The sequence below is a fragment of the Grammomys surdaster genome, unplaced genomic scaffold (genome assembly GCF_004785775.1).
Source record: "Grammomys surdaster isolate TR1022 unplaced genomic scaffold, NIH_TR_1.0 127, whole genome shotgun sequence".
Lineage (NCBI taxonomy): Eukaryota > Metazoa > Chordata > Mammalia > Rodentia > Muridae > Grammomys > Grammomys surdaster.
The window spans coordinates 5,209,502-5,227,634 of record NW_021604585.1 but is presented as its reverse complement, the minus strand read 5'-3'; the positions used below and the strand labels follow the sequence as shown (position 1 = coordinate 5,227,634).

General features: G+C 43.9%; 1 pseudogene; it reads left to right on the top strand.

Moving 5' to 3' along the window:
• The first annotated feature begins 5,913 nt into the window (after nucleotides 1-5,913).
• On the top strand, nucleotides 5,914-6,125 carry LOC114608209 (annotated as a pseudogene).
• The last annotated feature ends 12,008 nt before the right edge of the window (nucleotides 6,126-18,133 follow it).

The window sequence follows — 18,133 nt, the reverse complement described above, 5'->3', positions numbered from 1 at the left end:
CTCTCTCTCTCTCTCTCTCTCTCTCTCTCTCTCTCTCTCTCTCTTTCCTTCTTTCTTTTTAGATAGGCTTGAAGCAGTTGGTAGAGACAATCACCTGTCCCCACAGGTTCTTGACCGACCATCCTCCTCAAAAAACAGAGTGGTCAGACAGTGAAGGGTACAGAGGGGAAGTACTTAGTTGCAAATTAGCAACTTTAAACAGGATAAAAAAGACTGCCACTCGGGATTCCATGGAACAGGTTTGAACTCTAGGTAGCAGCTGCTGCAGGCTGAGCGCCATTGCAACTCTAAGAATTCTCTGACCCCTTGAGGGTACAAAAAAAAAAGTAGTAGTCCCTTCTGAAGCAAGTCAGCAGGTCACCCACTGGAGTCACAGGTCAGTCAGCAGTCAGGCAGGAAGAAGCTTCAAGAATAAATTCCTCTCCGCAGCCAAAACTCAACATTTCAGAAGCTAAGGTAGGAATGGGGTTTCCTCCATCCCATCTCACTCCTGCCTGCAGCGACTACTTGGGTCCTGGAAGCTCCCTGTCCAGGGCAGGCACATAAAGTCTCCGGTGAGTCTGTCCCCGGTCAAATCTCGAAGGCAGCCGATTTTCCCAGTGAACAAGCAGGCTTGGAGCCAGACCCTGAGTCTTCCCTGTAACTGACCAGGAGCCTTTAAGGCAGGCTCTTGTGTGTGGCCCATCTTCTTCTTCCTTTATCATTTTCTGAATCTTTGAGACTTGAGCCGCATATCCCACACCTGGAATTAAAACAAAAACATATTCACATAATAGTTCTGTGTTTTTTGGCTTTTTTTTTTCCAAAGAAACCGAAATTCTCACTACATGGTTTTAAAGCAGTCTCTTCGCTGAGGATGTGTATGTAGTAGCACACATCTTTAATCCAGCACTCGGGAAGCAGAGGCAAGTGGATCTCTATGAATTTGGTGCTAGCCTGGCTTACATATACTGTCTCAAAAAAAAAAAAAATGTAGGCTATTGATGCCGATTCTAAAAAAAAAAAAAAAGCCGGGCGGTGGTGGCCCACGCCTTTAATCCCAGCACTTGTGAGGCAGAGGCAGGAGGATGTCTGAGTTCAAGGCCAGCCTGGTCTACAGAGTGAGTTCCAGGACAGCCAGGGCTACACAGAGAAACCCTGTCTCGAAAAACAAAAACAAACAAACAAGCAAACAAACAAAATTTCAATCTGGGGAGTGGTGGCACACACCTGGGATCTCTGTGAGTTCTTGAGCCCAGCCTGGGCTACAGAGAGAGTTCCAGCCAGGGCTACACAGAGAAACCCTGTCTCAGAAAACAAAAACAAACAACCAACAACAAAAATCTCTTTCAATTTCAATGTTGCATTTTAATCCCTGAGAACCATTTTATATTTTTGACATAGTTTATTCAGAATAGTTTAAATTTTTCACCATATTTTCTTTCCCTATATAAGATTTAGGGGACACTTTGTTCAATTTCTAAACAGATGGAGATTTTAAAGCATCTTTTTTCTTCAAAGTGTTTTATGAGCCCCATGATGCGAGTCAGCACACAGTAGGAGTCAGCACACAGTAGGAGATTCCGGTTTCCTTTCTGTGTGAGGGCCTGTTATTCACTTGTTGTTTGCTTGGGTTACCATTAGCAGGCTTATGACAAGTAGATAGCCCTGTAAGGCTCTTGTACCTTACCTGAGAAGCATTCTGCCAGAATCCCACTATTCTCAAGTCTGTTAGATTTCAACCTAACTTGAGGAAGAAGGAAAAAAAAAAATAACAGCTCAGAATGTTCTAGAAGGACCCCGCCTCCCAGCCCCCATTTTGTTAATATAACAAAAGGAAATCAAGTTCTTGTCTTTGCAGTTATTTAAATAACAATTTTTAATGTAATCAGTTTAACATTGAGCTTTTATTGTACTTAATGTTTTGACCGACTGCATCACAACACTGGTCAATAAATAAAGGATTAGAAGGTTGGGCCTGGGCTGTAAACCAAACTGGCCGCAGAGTCAAATTGTCAGTAGCGTTTGTGTATGGTGGTGGGAGGGGTGGGAGACATCACATACTGCTTCCTGGCCTTACACACAGCAAGCAGCGTTAGGAATTCCTTTAAACCTTCAGGGGTTTCCACTCAGGTAAAGCTGGATCCTTGGATTCACCACAGAAAGGAATTTCAGGAAAAGCCAGTCTGAAGAAACATGGGAAGTTTTTTAAAAGGCGTTTTTAAAGGTTGGAGAAATGGCAGCTGTTATAAGTGAGGACTGAGCCTGGATCACTGGACCCCTGTAAAGCCAGATACGGTAAGATCTGTTTGTAATCCCAGAGCTCCTTCCGTAAGGTGGCAGGCAGACAGGAGACTCTTGGAAGCTCCCGGGCCAGCTAGCTTGGAATGCCCAGTGAACAAGAATCCTTGTCCCAAACAAGGTAGAAGGTTAGGACTGACACCTGAGGTTGTGCTCTGACCTCCACACTTGCCCCATAAGATTATGACACAAGCATGTGCACGCATGCACGCACACGCACACAGAGGGGCAGGAGGAAGAGAAAAGAGATTTAAAGATATGAATAACGTAAGATTTCTGGTGACTCATGGAGTTACTAGAAAAAGAGGGGCCCAGGGAAAGGGTGGAGCTCCCGCCAGTGTGGGCTCAGCTCCACAAAGGAGTTCCTAACCTCACTTAACTGTTTTCTTTAGCCATAGATAGGACTTGGATGCACTCTAGAGTTACCTTCAAAGGATTGCTAAGGAGTTTAAACGAGATCCCAGGCTAGCCCCTGAGGGCTAACAGGCAAACATTGTCATTAGGCAAAATCATAGGTGTGGAGGCAGGAAGTTAAGAGCACCCTCCCTGTAAACTGAGAGAATAGTCCCGCTGTGAGCATCTAGGAGAAGGGTGGAGTGCTACCCAGGGTCACACATTCTAACTGGTTTACTGTTCCTTTAATATTCTTTCCTGAAATGCTTCTGCATAAATGAACTCTTTTTTTTTTTTTTTTTTTTTTTTTTGCTGGCAACCTTCACAGCAAAGGTTAGTTGGGCTGGAAACCTTGATTCTCAAGTAGGAAGCTTCACCTAGACTCTAGAGTTTGGGGTCCCTCTGCCCTCTTCATGGCCTTTCTTTCCCTGCCATTCAGCCTTGTCTCAAAAAATGACTCACCAGCCAGGCAGTGGTGGCGCACACCTTTAATCCCAGCACTTGGGAGGCAGAGGCAGGCAGATTTCTGAGTTCGAGGCCAGCCTGGTCTACAGAGTGAGTTCCAGGACAGCCAGGGCTACACAGAGAAACCTCATCTCGAAAACAACAACAACAAAAGTACACAAAAACCCGATTCGCCAAAAAGGAACTTCTGCGTTGAGATTGAGTCCTAGAACCTAAGTAATTAAAAAGAAGAAGAGGAAGAGGAGGAGAAAACAAAGACCCAACATGAAAATCAACATGCTTTAGTAGACATACCAGCCACCTTACCAGTCGCTTAGGTATATAAGCCTCTATTTTACAGTCTCTGTATTTTAAAAAGAAATTGAGAACCACCAAAAGAAAGCAGCTTGTTTATAGGTTAGGCGGCACAGGAGAGCTAAACCCTCACACTCTTACCAGAGGCCCAAGGACTGGATTCAGCCGGGGACCGTGGGCATGCTGGGACTGTGGGCATGCTGGGACTGTGGACATGCTGGGACTGTGGACATGCTGGGGACCGTGGGCATGCTGGGACTGTGGACATGCTGGGACTGTGGGCATGGTGACTTGGCTGTGAGGTCAGCTGTCTCAGTCTCTTCCTAGAGGCAGAGCTCAGCCTTTTCTCTGCTCTGGCATGGCATTCCTAAGGCAATTCTAATTCTTTAGGGTCCATTGTTTGTTCCCGTTTCAGCCCTTTTTCAATAGACTTTGGATTTTTCTTTATCTTCTGGACACAAAGCTGCAACAAAATCCTACCCAGTCTTTTTGAATACCTGTCTTCTGATAAGAACCTCGGATGAGGTTTCTTTCCTCTTTTTGAGATAGGGTCTTACCACGGCTAGCTTTGAACTCATAGAGATGCCCTTGTCTCTGCCACCTGAGTGCTGAGTTATGTCTTGGTCTTAGTGGTGTTCATCCCTCTCTCCTCCTCCCTTCCCTCCCTCCTCCCCTCCTCCCCTCCTCCTCCTCCTCTTCTTCCTCTTCCTCTTCTTCCTCCTCCTCTTCCAACTTCCTTTTTTCCTCATCTTTTTCCTCCTCCTGCCTTCTCTTTCCTATTTGTCCATCTTGGTGTTTTCTTGTTTGGTTTGGGTTGGGTTGGGTTGGGTTGGGTTGGGTTGGGTTGGGTTGGGTTGGGTTGGGTTTTCCCCCCAAACAGTATCTCACATGATACAGCCTGGCCTCAAACTCTAAATCTTTCTACTTCCTCCTTGGGTGATAAAACTCAGGCAAACACCACCATGTCCTGCTGATGAGGTGCTTTCTGTCAGGAGGGAGGGAAGGAAAGAAGATGGGAGGGAGGGAGAGTGGGACTGAGGGAGGACAGAGGGCCCTATCCCTGGGCAAAATAATGTTACTTTCTTAGTGCAAGTGTAGCATATTTATTTTTAATGGTGCAACAGTGACATCTAGTGGAGAAAATAGTTCAGTACGCTAACAATGATGACGTCAACATTTTCTATTTGTCAATTAGGGATAAAAAAAAGTGCCCCTTAATAAATTTGTGTTTTTCCTAAATACCAGCCAGTGCTACCACAGGAAAAGTATCTAAGCTTATACTAGAAATGCTTCCAGCTACTGTGTATGCCACAGATCTTGGGCTGTGGGCGGAGTTGTTCAGCTGGCTTCCAGGTGAGACCTCTCATCCACTTAGAGAAGTGATGAAACTTGTTCTCAGTCTCCTTTCTTCCCTCTCCTAAGCCTCTGGTGAAGTGTGAGTGGGTTTGGGTGGTTTTTTACTATCATATTTAATTTTTTATTGTAGAGAGAGGTCTCACGCCATAGCTATGTCTGATCTGGCACTTACTGTGTAGCCTGGTCTAGCCTTGACTTCATGGCAGCTGTCCCTCAGCCTCCTGAACTCTGGGATTACCATCAATATTGAGAAAGGGCTTTATTGGCAATGGTTCACACAATGGATGCGCTCTAATCAGACTCCTGAGACATTCTTACCATAGTAGTAAAATAATATCTACCAGAGCCCTGGGTTAAGTTCCCGATGGGAGGAGATTAAAGCAGAGTCCTAGGTAAATAGAAGCCGTAAGGAGAAGAGTTCAACGTACTGATGTAGCTCAAACAAATAAACAAACAACGCCCCTGAGTGAATTCTAAATGGTTCTTTGTTCTCTTTCAAGCTTAGTCTTCCTCAGAAGTCCTAGGAAATTGCCCCGCCCTTCCATAGAAGGACAGCTGGTTCCAGTATCTGAAAGAACCTGAATAACGAAAGAAGACTCCTGTCCAGAAACGCTGGGGCTGGAACTCCCAGGGCCTTGTGCACCCTGGGCAAACACTTCATCAATGGAGCCACACAGCAGCCCTGGTTTGTCATTCTTCAGACAGGTTCTGATGTGGCACACGCTGGTCTTTACCTCTTGATCCTCCTGCTGCATCCTGCTGAGTGCTGGAATTACAGGAAGGCATTTCCTGTTGGACAGAAGGACAGAGAGACAAAGACAGAGAATCCCAAGGCTAGAGAGTATTACTTCCATAGTGTAGAGGGACAAAGCCAGGATTATTTTTCAAGTTTGATACTGAATAACACCTAGCATAGGTGTCCAGTCTGCAGCCCGTTAGCCATATACATCCCAGAATAGCTGTGAATTTGGCCCAACACATTTGTCAATGGCAACACCATATTGCTATGTAGAAAGTTGAACACCCCAATTGTAAAACATTGGTCATCCCACATTGTACCGAGGATGCTTCACTAAAATGTATGTGTTAAGAATTGTCCCTTTACTCCGCCAGATCGCCGCCATCATGGACACGAGTCGCGCGCAGCCCATCAAGCTGGCTAGGGTAACCAAAGTGCTGGGCAGGACCGGTTCACAGAGACAGTGCACGCACAGGTGCGAGTGGAATTTATGGATGACACCAGCCGCTCTATCATCCGAAATGTCAAAGGCCCCGTTCGAGAGGGTGATGTGCTCACCCTGTTGGAGTCAAAAAGAGAAGTTCGGAGGTTGCGCTGACCTTGCTGCTGGGTCCTGGAATATCCACTACTTAGCCATGGAATGACCTGCAACTGTTAAACAAAGCATTTGTATTAAAAAGAAAGAAAGAAAGAGAGAGAGAGAGAGAGAGAGAGAGAGAGAGAGAGAGAGAGAGAGAGAGAGAGAGAGAGAGGAAGGAAGGAAAAAAAAAAAAGAAAAGAAAAGAAAAGAAAAGAAAAGAAAAGAAAAAGAATTGTCCCTTTAGACTAGAAAGATAGCTCAGCAGTTAAAAGCGCTTGTTGCTCTTGTAAAGAACCCAGGTTCAATTCCAAGCACCCATGTGGTAGCTCACAGCCATCCAAAGCTCCAGTTCTAGGGGATCAAAGACATTCTTCTGACTTCTATGGGCCCCAGGCATACACATAGCATACATACATACAAGTAGGCAAAACATTTGTACCCATAAAAACATAAATACAAATAAATAATTAAAAAAATAATTTTAAATATTCCTCCCTTTTTTTGTTTATTGTTGTTGTTGTTGTTGTTTGGGGGGTTTGTTTGTTTGTTTTTTGTTTTTGTTTTTTTGTTTTCAGGGTTTCTCTGTGTAATGCTGGCTGTGTCCTAGAACTCACTTTGTAGACCAGGTTGGCCTCGAACTCAGAAATCTGACTGGCTCTGCCTCCCAAGTGATGGGATTAAAGGCATGCACCACCTCTTATCCCTTAATAAATATTTTTCCTACATACTGTAACGGGGTCCCAGACCTTAGTAGGCCCCCAGTTAGCACCATAGACTACAAGACGGAATAATCTGTGTAGGCTTAAATTTTCCAAAACCTACTTTAATAAGGGTTTTCAAACGCTTTGACCTCCCCACCCCCAGTCCACCTTCCAAAAGTAGGGGAGAAAAGATGGTAAATAGGACAAGGGGGTGTGGATCTGTTTAGAAGTAGTTCTTTGGGGGCAACTCCAATCTCTCTTGTCAGGATACCAGCTGAGGTGGAAATTTCTGGTTTCTTTGGAAAGTCAAATGATGTTTTGCTGGAGCCCACAGGTGAAAGGATGTCTTGCTAAAGCAGACACATGAAAGGACACATGATGTTTAGAAGGAACATAAGTATAACCCAACAGACAGTGGATGATGCTGGGTGGCATTGGTATACCTTGCCCTTCTTAACTGGTCATCGTTTGTCATGACTTCATAGACAGATGCACCAAAAAACTTCTGGTGGCTTCTTACCGCTTCCTCAGGCTTAGGTCAATTGGCAGAGTGAAGTGAAAGTTTCCAGATGTGTCATCTGATTCAGACTCACGTAGAGTCTTGCTAAGACTGTTGTGCCTTGTTCTTGAGCCCCAAAAGACCACCTAGGAGCCAACTCCCATGCAATCACATGAGGGTCTCTCTATTCAAGCTCGAGCTTGGGCCACTCTGCTGTCTCTGATGCAGGAGAACGGGAGGGTGGAGCCTGAGCTCTCAGTGGGACAAAGTTTTATAGGAAGAGACAAGCAAGTAAAGGGGTTTCTAGCCTGGCTGATTGGGGGCAGGGAAGGGCTGTTATAGAATTTTGTTGCCCTTTAAAATAATTGGCAGGTGCAGGAAGCTTTCCTCCTGATTGGTGGTTATTAGGAAATGAAATACCAGGGACAGACTTGTAACCTGGAGGTGCAGGTTTGTTGTGGAGTAACCTGGAAACTGGTGTTAAATTCAGGTTTGTTGGGGGAAGAGGTAACCTGGAAACTGGTGCTAGAGAGTTCAACCTTAGGTCAGGTCCTCTAAGATGGAGTCTGAAGTCAAGATCTGGTTTCTTTTCTTTTCTTTTCTTTTCTTTTCTTTTCTTTTCTTTTTGTTTTGTTTTGTTTTTTTGAGTCAGGGTTTCTCTGTGTAGTCCTGGCTGTCCTGGAACTCACTCTGTAGACCAGGCTGGCCTCGAACTCAGAAATGCGCCTGCCCCTGTCTCCCAAGTGCTGGGATTAAAGGCGTGCGCCACCACCGCCTGGCAAGAAACTACTTCTAAATCACATACAGCAGTGTCTCTCAGTTTCTTCTGGATTGATCTGCTGCTGATTCATGTGAACCAAACTGCTGATATCCTGACAACACAGATTAGGTTTGCTCCAAAGAACTATTTCTAAGCAGGTCTACATCCTAATAACCTTTCTTTTCTATTACGCTCTGGTGGGTGGCAGGCTAGAAGGGAGGTTAAAGCATTTAAGAAACGTTATTAAAATGTAGGGTTTGAAAAATTAAAGCTTACAACCAGCCATCCAGTTCAGTAGTATCAGGATACCAATCACAAATCAGGATTGGCAGCATGATCCAGCAGAAACAGCCAGGCCTCCGACAAATCAACTCGAGTCGCGGAAGCAACCAGAACCAGTTGGACACCTGCCTTCCTTTTCTCTCTCTCTCTCTCTCTCTCTCTCTCTCTCTCTCTCTCTCTCTCTCTTTAAAAAATATTCATTTAATGTATATGAGTACGCTGTCACTGTCTTCAGACACACCAGAAGAAGGCATCGGATCCCATTACAGATGTTTGTGAGCCACCATGCGGTTGCTGGGAGTTGAACTCAGGACCTCTGGAAGGGCAGTCAGTGCTCTTAGCCACTAAGCCATCACTCCAGCTCTCTGCCTGTCTCTTTTAACAAAGTGAAGATCAGCAAAGACTTAACACCAATGAAGCTTTGCAAGGCTAGCTATGCAAGTGTTCCCATGGTCCGTTGAGTTCTTTTTATACTCTCTCCAAACATCACATGTCCTCCCACAGATCTTGCCTTAGCAAAACACCATGTGAGTCTGCATCACGTGACACAACCAGAAACTTCCACTTCCACTCTGTCTCTAGGATCTGGAGCAAGGAAAGGATGAAGAGGATGGATACCGCCCTTCCGCCCCTGCCTGGTCCTCTGGGCTGGAGCAGACACAGAGTCGGTCTGCTCCTGTCCTGTGGAGAAACTGAATCCTGAGTCATCCAGGAGCCACTGCACTCAGAGCAGCTGGTAAGAACTCCATCTCACTCCCTAAGCCCCAGAGATACATCGGGGAGCCAGGGACATACAGGGCACAGCAGCTACCCAAACCCCGCCCCTCCGGAATTCCACTTCCCTTCCGCCCCTGCCTGGTCCTCTGGGCTGGAGCAGACACAGAGTTGGTCTGCTCCTGTCCTGTGGAGAAACTGAATCCTGAGTCATCCAGGAGCCACTGCACTCAGAGCAGCTGGTAAAAACTCCATCTCACTCCCTAAGCCCCAGAGATACATCGGGGAGCCAGGGACATCCAGGGCACAGCAGCTACCCAAACCCCGCCCCTCCGGAATTCCACTTCCCTTCTGCCCCTGCCTGGTCCTCTGGGCTGGAGCAGACACAGAGTCGGTCTGCTCCTGTCCTGTTGAGAAACTGAATCCTGAGTCATCCAGGAGCCACTGCACTCAGAGGAGCTGGTAAGAACTCCATCTCACTCCCTAAGGCCCAGAGATACATCTGGGAGCCAGGGACATCCAGGGCACAGAAGCTACCCAAACCCTGCCCCTCTGGAATTCCACTTCCCTTCTGCCCTTGCCTGGTCCTTTGGGCTGGAGCAGACACAGAGTTGGTCTGCTTCTGTCCTGTGGAGAAACTGAATCCTGAGTCATCGAGGACCCACTGCACTCAGAGCAGAAGGATTTCCAGATCCAAGAGGTGGCCTGAGTCCCAGGAGTTCTTCCACCCAGGAGATTAGGAGCATAAGACCACAGAGACCTCTGGACTCTGAGGAGCTCTGCAATAAGCAAGATAACGGGAAATACAGACTCCAGTTTTACACAGTGAGGGCAGGTACCACTAGAGTTAACCAGATGGCAAAAGGCAAGCGCAAGAACATAAGCAACGGAAACCAAAGTTTCTTGGCATCATCAGTGCCCAGTTCTCCCAATATAGCAAGCCCTGAACACCCCATCACACCTGAAAAGCAGGATTCAGAATTAAAATCACTTCTCATGATGATGATAGAGGATTATAAGAAGGAATTAAGTAACTCCCTTAAAGAAATACAGGAGAGTACAAGTAAACAGATAGAAGCCCTTAAAGAGGAATCACAGAAATCCCTTAAAGAAATGGAAGAAAACACAAAGAAGGAATTAAACAAAAACATTCAGGATCTGAAACTAGAAATAGAAACAATAAAGAAAGTTCAAAGGGAGACAACCATGGAGATAGAAAACCTAAGAAAGAGATCAGGAGTCACAGACGCAAGCATCACCAACCGAATACAAGAGATAGAAGAGAGAATCTCAAATGCAGAAGATACGGTGGAAAATATTGACACAGTTGTCAAAGAAAATGCAAAATGCAAAAAACTCCTAACTCAAAACATCCAGGAAATCCAGGACACAATGAGAAGACCAAACCTAAGGATAATAGGTATAGATGAGAATGAAGATTCCCAACTTAAAGGGCCAGTAAATATCTTCAACAAAATTATTGAGGAAAACTTCCCTAACCTAAAGAACAAGATGCCCATAAACATACAAGAAGCCTACAGAACACCAAATAGAATAGACCAGAAAAGAAATACCTCCCGTCACATAATAATCAAAACATCAGATGCACAAAACAAAGAAAAAATACTAAAAGCAGTAAGGGAAAAAGGTCAAGTAACATATAAAGGCAGACCTATAAGAATTACACCAGACTTCTCACCAGAGACTATAAAAGCCAGAAGAGCCTGGACTGACATCATACAGACCCTAAGAGAACACAATTGCCAGCCCAGATTACTATACCCAGCAAAACTCTCAATCACTATAGATGGTGAAACAAAGATATTCCATGACAAAACCAAATTTGCACAATATCTTCCCACAAACCCAGCACTTCAAAGGATAATTGATGGAAAATGCCAACACAAGGAGGGAAACTACAACCTAGAAAAAGCAAGTAAGTAATCTTCCAACAACCCCAAAAGAAGATACAAACATAACTTTACCTCTAATAACACAAATAACAGGAAGCAACAATCATTTTTCCTTAATATCTCTTAACATCAATGGTCTCAATTCCCCAATAAAAAGACGCAGACTATCAGACTGGATACACAAACAAGACCCAGAATTTTGCTGCATACAAGAAACGCACCTCAGTGACAAAGACAGACACTACCTCAGAATAAAAGGGTGGAAAACAATTTTTCAAGCCAATGGTCCCAAGAAACAAGCTGGAGTAGCCATTCTAATATCAAATAAAATCGACTTTCATCCAAAATTAATCAAAAAAGATAAGGAAGGACACTTCATACTCATCAAAGGAAAAATCTACCAAGGTGAACTCTCAATTCTGAACATCTATGCTCCAAATGCAAGGGCACCTACATACATAAAAGAAACTTTACTAAAGCTCAAAACACACATTACACCTCACACAATAATAGTGGGGGATTTCAACACCCCACTGTCAGCAATGGACAGATCATGGAAACAGAAACTAAACAGAGACACTTTGAAATTAACAGAAGTTATGAATCAAATGGACTTAACAGACATCTATAGAACATTTCATCCTAAAACAAAAGAATATACCTTTTTCTCAGCACCTCATGGTACCTTCTCCAAAATAGACCATATAATTGGTCACAAAACAAGCCTCTACAGATACAAAAAGATTGAAATAATCCCTTGCATCTTATCAGATCACCACGGACTAAGACTGGTCTTTAATAATGACAAAACCAATGGAAAACCCATGTGCACATGGAAACTGAACAACTCTCTACTCAATGATGACTTGGTCAAGGAAGAAATAAAGAAAGAAATAAAAGACTTTTTAGAATTCAATGAAAATGAGGACACATCATACCAAAACTTGTGGGACTCCATGAAGGCAGTGCTAAGAGGAAAGCTCATAGCTCTAAGTGCCTACAAAAAGAAACTGGAAAGAGCACACACTAACAAGTTGACTGCACAACTAAAAGCTCTAGAACAAAAAGAAGCAAATACACCCAGGAGGAGTAGAAGGCAGGAAATAATCAAACTCAGGGCTGAAATCAACCAAATAGAAACAGAAAGAACAATACAAAATATCAATAAAACCAGGAGTTGGTTCTTTGAGAAAATCAACAAGATAGATAAACCCTTAGCCAGATTAACCAGAGGGCACAGAGACAGTATCCAAATTAATAAAATCAGAACTGAAAAGGGAGACATAACAACAGAAACTGAAGAAATTCAAAAAATCATCAGATCCTACTACAAAGGCCTATACTCAACAAAACTGGAAAACCTGGATGAAATGGACAATTTCCTAGACAGATACCAGGTACCGAAGTTAAACCAGGAGCAGATAAACCATCTAAATAGTCCCATAACCCCTCAGGAAATAGCAGCAGTCATCAAAAGCCTCCCCACTAAAAAAAGCCCAGGACCAGATGGTTTTAGTGCTGAATTCTATCAGACCTTCAAGGAAGACCTAATACCAATTCTCTTCAAACTATTCCACAAAATAGAGACAGAAGGAACACTACCCAATTCGTTCTATGAAGCTACAATTACACTCATTCCCAAACCCCACAAGGACCCAACAAAGAAAGAGAACTTCAGACCAATCTCCCTTATGAACATCGATGCAAAAATACTCAATAAAATTCTAGCAAACCGAATCCAAGACCACATCAAAACAATCATCCATCATGATCAAGTAGGTTTTATCCCAGGAATGCAGGGATGGTTCAATATTCGGAAATCCATCAATGTAATCCACTATATAAACAAACTTAAAGAAAAAAACCACATGATCATCTCACTAGATGCTGAGAAAGCATTTGACAAAATTCAACATCCCTTCATGATAAAAGTCTTGGAAAGATCAGGAATTCAAGGCCCCTACCTAAACATAGTAAAAGCAATTTACAGCAAACCAGTAGCCAACATCAAGCTAAATGGAGAGAAACTTGAAGCAATCCCACTAAGATCAGGGACTAGACAAGGTTGCCCACTCTCCCCCTACCTATTCAATATAGTATTGGAAGTCCTAGCCAGAGCAATTAGACAACAAAAAGAAGTCAAAGGGATACAAATAGGAAAGGAAGAAGTCAAAATATCGCTATTTGCAGATGATATGATAGTATACTTAAGTGACCCCAAAACTTCCACCAGAGAACTCCTAAACCTGATAAACAACTTCAGCAAAGTGGCTGGTTATAAAATCAACTCAAACAAATCAGTAGCCTTCCTCTACATGAAAGATAAACAGACTGAAAAAGAAATTAGGGAAATGACACCCTTCACAATAGTTGCAAATAATATAAAATACCTTGGTGTGAATCTAACCAAGCAAGTGAAAGACCTGTATGACAAGAACTTCAAGTCTCTGAAGAAAGAAATTGAAGAAGATCTCAGAAGATGGAAAGATCTCCCATGCTCATGGATTGGCAGGATTAATATAATAAAAATGGCCATCTTGCCAAAAGCAATCTACAGATTCAATGCAATCCCCATTAAAATCCCAACTCAATTCTTCACAGAGTTAGAAAAGGAAATTCTCAAATTCATATGGAATAACAAAAAACCCAGGATAGTGAAAACTATTCTCAACAATAAAAGAACTTCTGGAGGAATCACCATCCCTGACCTCAAGCTGTACTACAGAGCAATAGTGATAAAAACTACCTGGTATTGGTACAGAGACAGGCAGGAAGATCAGTGGAATAGAATTGAAGACCCAGAAATGAACCCACACTCCTATGGTCACTTGATCTTTGACAAAGGAGCTAAAACTGTCCAGTGGAAAAAGGACAGCATTTTCAACAAATGGTGCTGGTTCAACTGGAAGACAACATGTAGAAGAATGAAAATTGATCCATTCTTATCCCCTTGTACAAAGCTCAAGTCTAAGTGGATAAAGGACCTCCACATAAAACCAGATACACTGAAACTAATAGAAGAGAAGGTGGGGAAAAGCCTCGAATACTTGGGCACAGGGGAAAAGTTCCTGAACAGAACTCCAATGGCATATGCTCTAAGATCAAGAATTGACAAATGGGACTTCATAAAATTGCAAAGTTTCTGTAAGGCAAAGGACACTGTCAATAGGACAAATCGACAACCAACAAATTGGGAAAAGATCTTTACCAATCCTTCATCTGATAGAGGGCTAATATCCAATATATACAAAGAACTCAAGAAATTAGACTCCAGACAACCAAATTACCCTATTAAAAAATGGGGTATAGAGCTTAACAAAGAATTTTCAACGGAAGAAACTCGAATGGCCGAGAAGCATCTAAAGAAATGTTCAGCATCCTTAGTCGTCAGGGAAATGCAAATCAAAACAACCCTGAGATTCCATCTCACACCAGTCAGAATGGCTAAGATTAAAAACTCAGGTGATAGTAGATGCTGGCGAGGGTGTGGAGAAAGAGGAACACTCCTCCATTGTTGGTGGGACTGCAAGATGGTGCAACCACTTTGGAAATCAGTCTGGCGGTTCCTCAGAAAATTGGACATAGCATTACCCGAGGATCCAGCTATACCACTCCTAGGCATATACCCAGAAGATGCTCCAACATATAACAAGGACATATGCTCAACTATGTTCATAGCAGCCTTATTTATAATAGCCAGGAGCTGGAAAGAACCCAGATGTCCTTCAACTGAGGAATGGATTCAAAAAATGTGGTATATTTACACAATGGAGTATTACTCAGCTATTAAAAACAATGAATTCGAGAGGTTCCTAGGTAAATGGATGGAACTAGAAATTATCATCCTGAGTGAGGTGACCCAATCACAAAAGAACACACATGGTATTCACTCACTGATTATTGGATATTAGCCTAGAACCTTGAAATGCCCAAGATGCAACTCACAGGCCACATGAAGCCCATAAAGAAGGAAGACCAAGTGATGGTGATTCGGTCCTTCTTAGAAGGAGCAACAAAATACTCAAGGGAGCAAATATGGAGACAAAGTGAGGGACAGAAACTGAAGGAGGGGCCGTCTCAAGACCACTCCACCTGAGTATCTATCCCATGTGCAATCACCAAAGGTAGATGCTGATGTGGAAGACAGGAAGTGCATGCTGATAAGAGCCTGATATGGATATCTCCTCAGAGGCCTTCAAGAGTCAGACATATTCAGAAGCAGATGCTCACAACTAGCCATTGAACTGATCATGGGGTTCTCAATAGAGGAGTTAGAGTGAAGACTGAAGGAGCTGAAAGGATTTACGGCACCATGAGGAGAGCAACAATACCAACCAACCACAGCTCCCAGGGTCTAAACCACCAGCCTGGGAGCACTTAGGGGGGGATCCAGGGCTTCAGCTGAATATGTAAAAGTGGAGGGCCCTGCTGGGCATAGGTGGAAGAAGAGAACCTTGACCTCATGAAGGCTGGATGCCCCAGGGGGTGGAAATTTTGAGGGTGGGGAGGTGGGAGTGGGGGGGGGTAGATAGAGGTTACATCCACAGAGAAGAAGGAGGAGGGGTGAGGGGATTGGGGGTTCCGAGGGGGTGGTGGGGGATGGGGTAAGGGGACAACATAGGAAATGTAAATAAATCATCCAATAAAAAAAAAAAAAAAAAAGAGGATGGATACCAACCGTGCTGGTTTGTTTTATTGTCAACTTGACACAACTGGAGTCATTGTGTGAAAAAGGAATCTCAGTTGAGCTTGGCTTGTGGGCACATTGGGGAGGAATTGTTTTGATGGGTGATTGATGTGGGAAAGCTCAGCACACTGTGGACAGCACCATCCCTAAGCAGATGGGCCGGGTTGAGATGAACGATGGGGCGAGATGCTGAGCAATGCTGTCCTCTGGGCATGACAAAGCTGTTGCACCCATGAATGTGCAGCAGCCATGGTTACCAATATAAGCTTTGTATAAGATCAGGCTGCTTAAAAATTCCAATATAGCCTGGGGAAGGGCTCCTGAGGCCCCACTCCTAGCTGAGGCAGTTGATTGCCTCTGGGGGAGGTGGGGAAGTGTGGAGATTTATTTCTGTTTAAGAACATGGCCACTGATGGGTTCTTCTTGTCCCATGGGATGATTCCACACCCATTCCCATATGGGCAGCACTAATTAGACTCAGTGGTTTAAAACCAAACAAATAAGTAAGCAAATAAGTAAATATGGAGATGTCGTCTTAGTTAGGGTTTCCACTGTTGTGCCACTCCCTGGGTCAAGCATATTCAAACCACCACATTCCACTTTCTGGCCCTGATAGGTGTGATCAAACACGTGAGTCTATGGGGACCATATCTAGCCATAGCATAATGCAAAATATATTTTGTCCAACTTCAAAAGTCCTATAGCCTATAACAGTCTCAACAATACTTTAAAAGTCCAAAATCCAAAGATTCCTCCAAGATTCATGCAATCTCCTAACTGTAATCCCCTGTGTAATCAAAATTTTAAAAAGCAGATTACGTACCTCTAAAATCGCAGGACATACATTACTATTCCAAAACATTATAGTGAGGAAATATTGGACCAAAGCAAGACCAAAAGCCAGTTGGTCAAAAAAAATTTTGTTTGTTTGTTTGTTTTTGTTTTTCGAGACAGGGTTTCTCTGTGTAGCCCTGGCTGCCCTGGAACTCACTCTGTAGGCCAGGCTGGCCTCGAACTCAGAAATCTGCCTGCCTCTGCCTCCTAAGTGCTGGGACTAAAGGCGTGCGCCACCACCACCTGGCAGCTGGTCAAATTTTAAACTTAGCATGTCCATATTTATGTCAAAGCACTCTTCAGATCTACAACTCCCTTCATCTTTGTTGACGGCAACAAACTTCCCTCTCTTCAGTTGGTTCCACTCTCTGTTAGTAGCTTTCCTGAGCACGTAACCTATGGCTCTGACATCTTGAACATCTTAGGGTCTCCAAGGCAGCTTCAACTTTACAGCTTCTTGTTCCAGTGTCTGGAATCCACATGAGATCTGGGCTCCTCCAAAGGGCTTGGGTTATTTTCTCCAACTGACCAGGCCAGCCAAGTCAGTCAACAGGTTCTCCAGCACAGGAGTGAGGATTAAAAAGAAAAAAGATGATTAGACAACATTGTAGCGTGACCCCAGCCAGTTCTGAGGCTGAGGCAGGTTTGTTTTTTTCCAATCTGCTTTTATACCATTTTAATTACATGTAAATATTTAGATCAGTTCTAGGTTGAGGAATTAGCAACACAATAGGTGCAAGTAGTCAAGGAACAAGCAAGGCAATAAGCAAAGTCCTGTGCTCACTGTTTCTAAGGGCTTGTCAGGATGATCAAAATATCTGAGCCTCCTTCCCTGTCCTAGCCTAAGATTTAGATTCCTGACTGAAATTACATCCCTGTTTTAGCCTAAAATTAGATTCCTGCCTGAACTTACTTCCTTGTCATGGTCCAATGTCAGATTCCTGCCTGAAGCCCATTTCCTTGTCTTTGGCCAATGTCAGATTCCTGCCTGAAGCCCATTTCTTTGTCCTTGGCCAATGTCAGATTCCTGCCAAGCAGCCCACATCCAGCTCTCCACACCCAGCTCTGCTCTCTGTGGCATTCTAGGCTCTGGTTGACGCCACTCTACTGCTTCTGTTGTTCTTGGTGATCATCCCATCATACTGGCATCTCCAATACACTGCGGTTTTCTGCTACAACTAGGCTTCACCAATCACCTCTCATAGGTTCTCTTCATGGCTCCAAGCCTCAACTTCTTTGCATGACCCCTTCAGTCCTGGACCATCAACTGCAACTGAGGCTGCACCTTCATCAATGGCCTTCCATGGCCTCTCACAGTGCTGAGCCTCAGCTGCTCTGCATGACAGCTTCATGCCTTCAAAACCAGTACCATCTGGGTGACTCTTACACATTACCAATTCCAGCTGCAGCACGAGGTACAATTGTGTCTATGTTTGGAACACAGCTTCATTGTGCTCTCAGAAAATACTTCCCAGACGATTTCACCTCTGTGATGCTGGTCTCTTCTTCTTCTTCTTCTTCTCCTTCTCCTTCTCCTTCTCCTTCTCCTTCTCCTTCTCCTTCTCCTTCTCCTTCTCCTTCTCCTTCTCCTTCTCCTTCTCCTTCTCCTTCTCCTTCTCCTTCTCCTTCTCCTTCT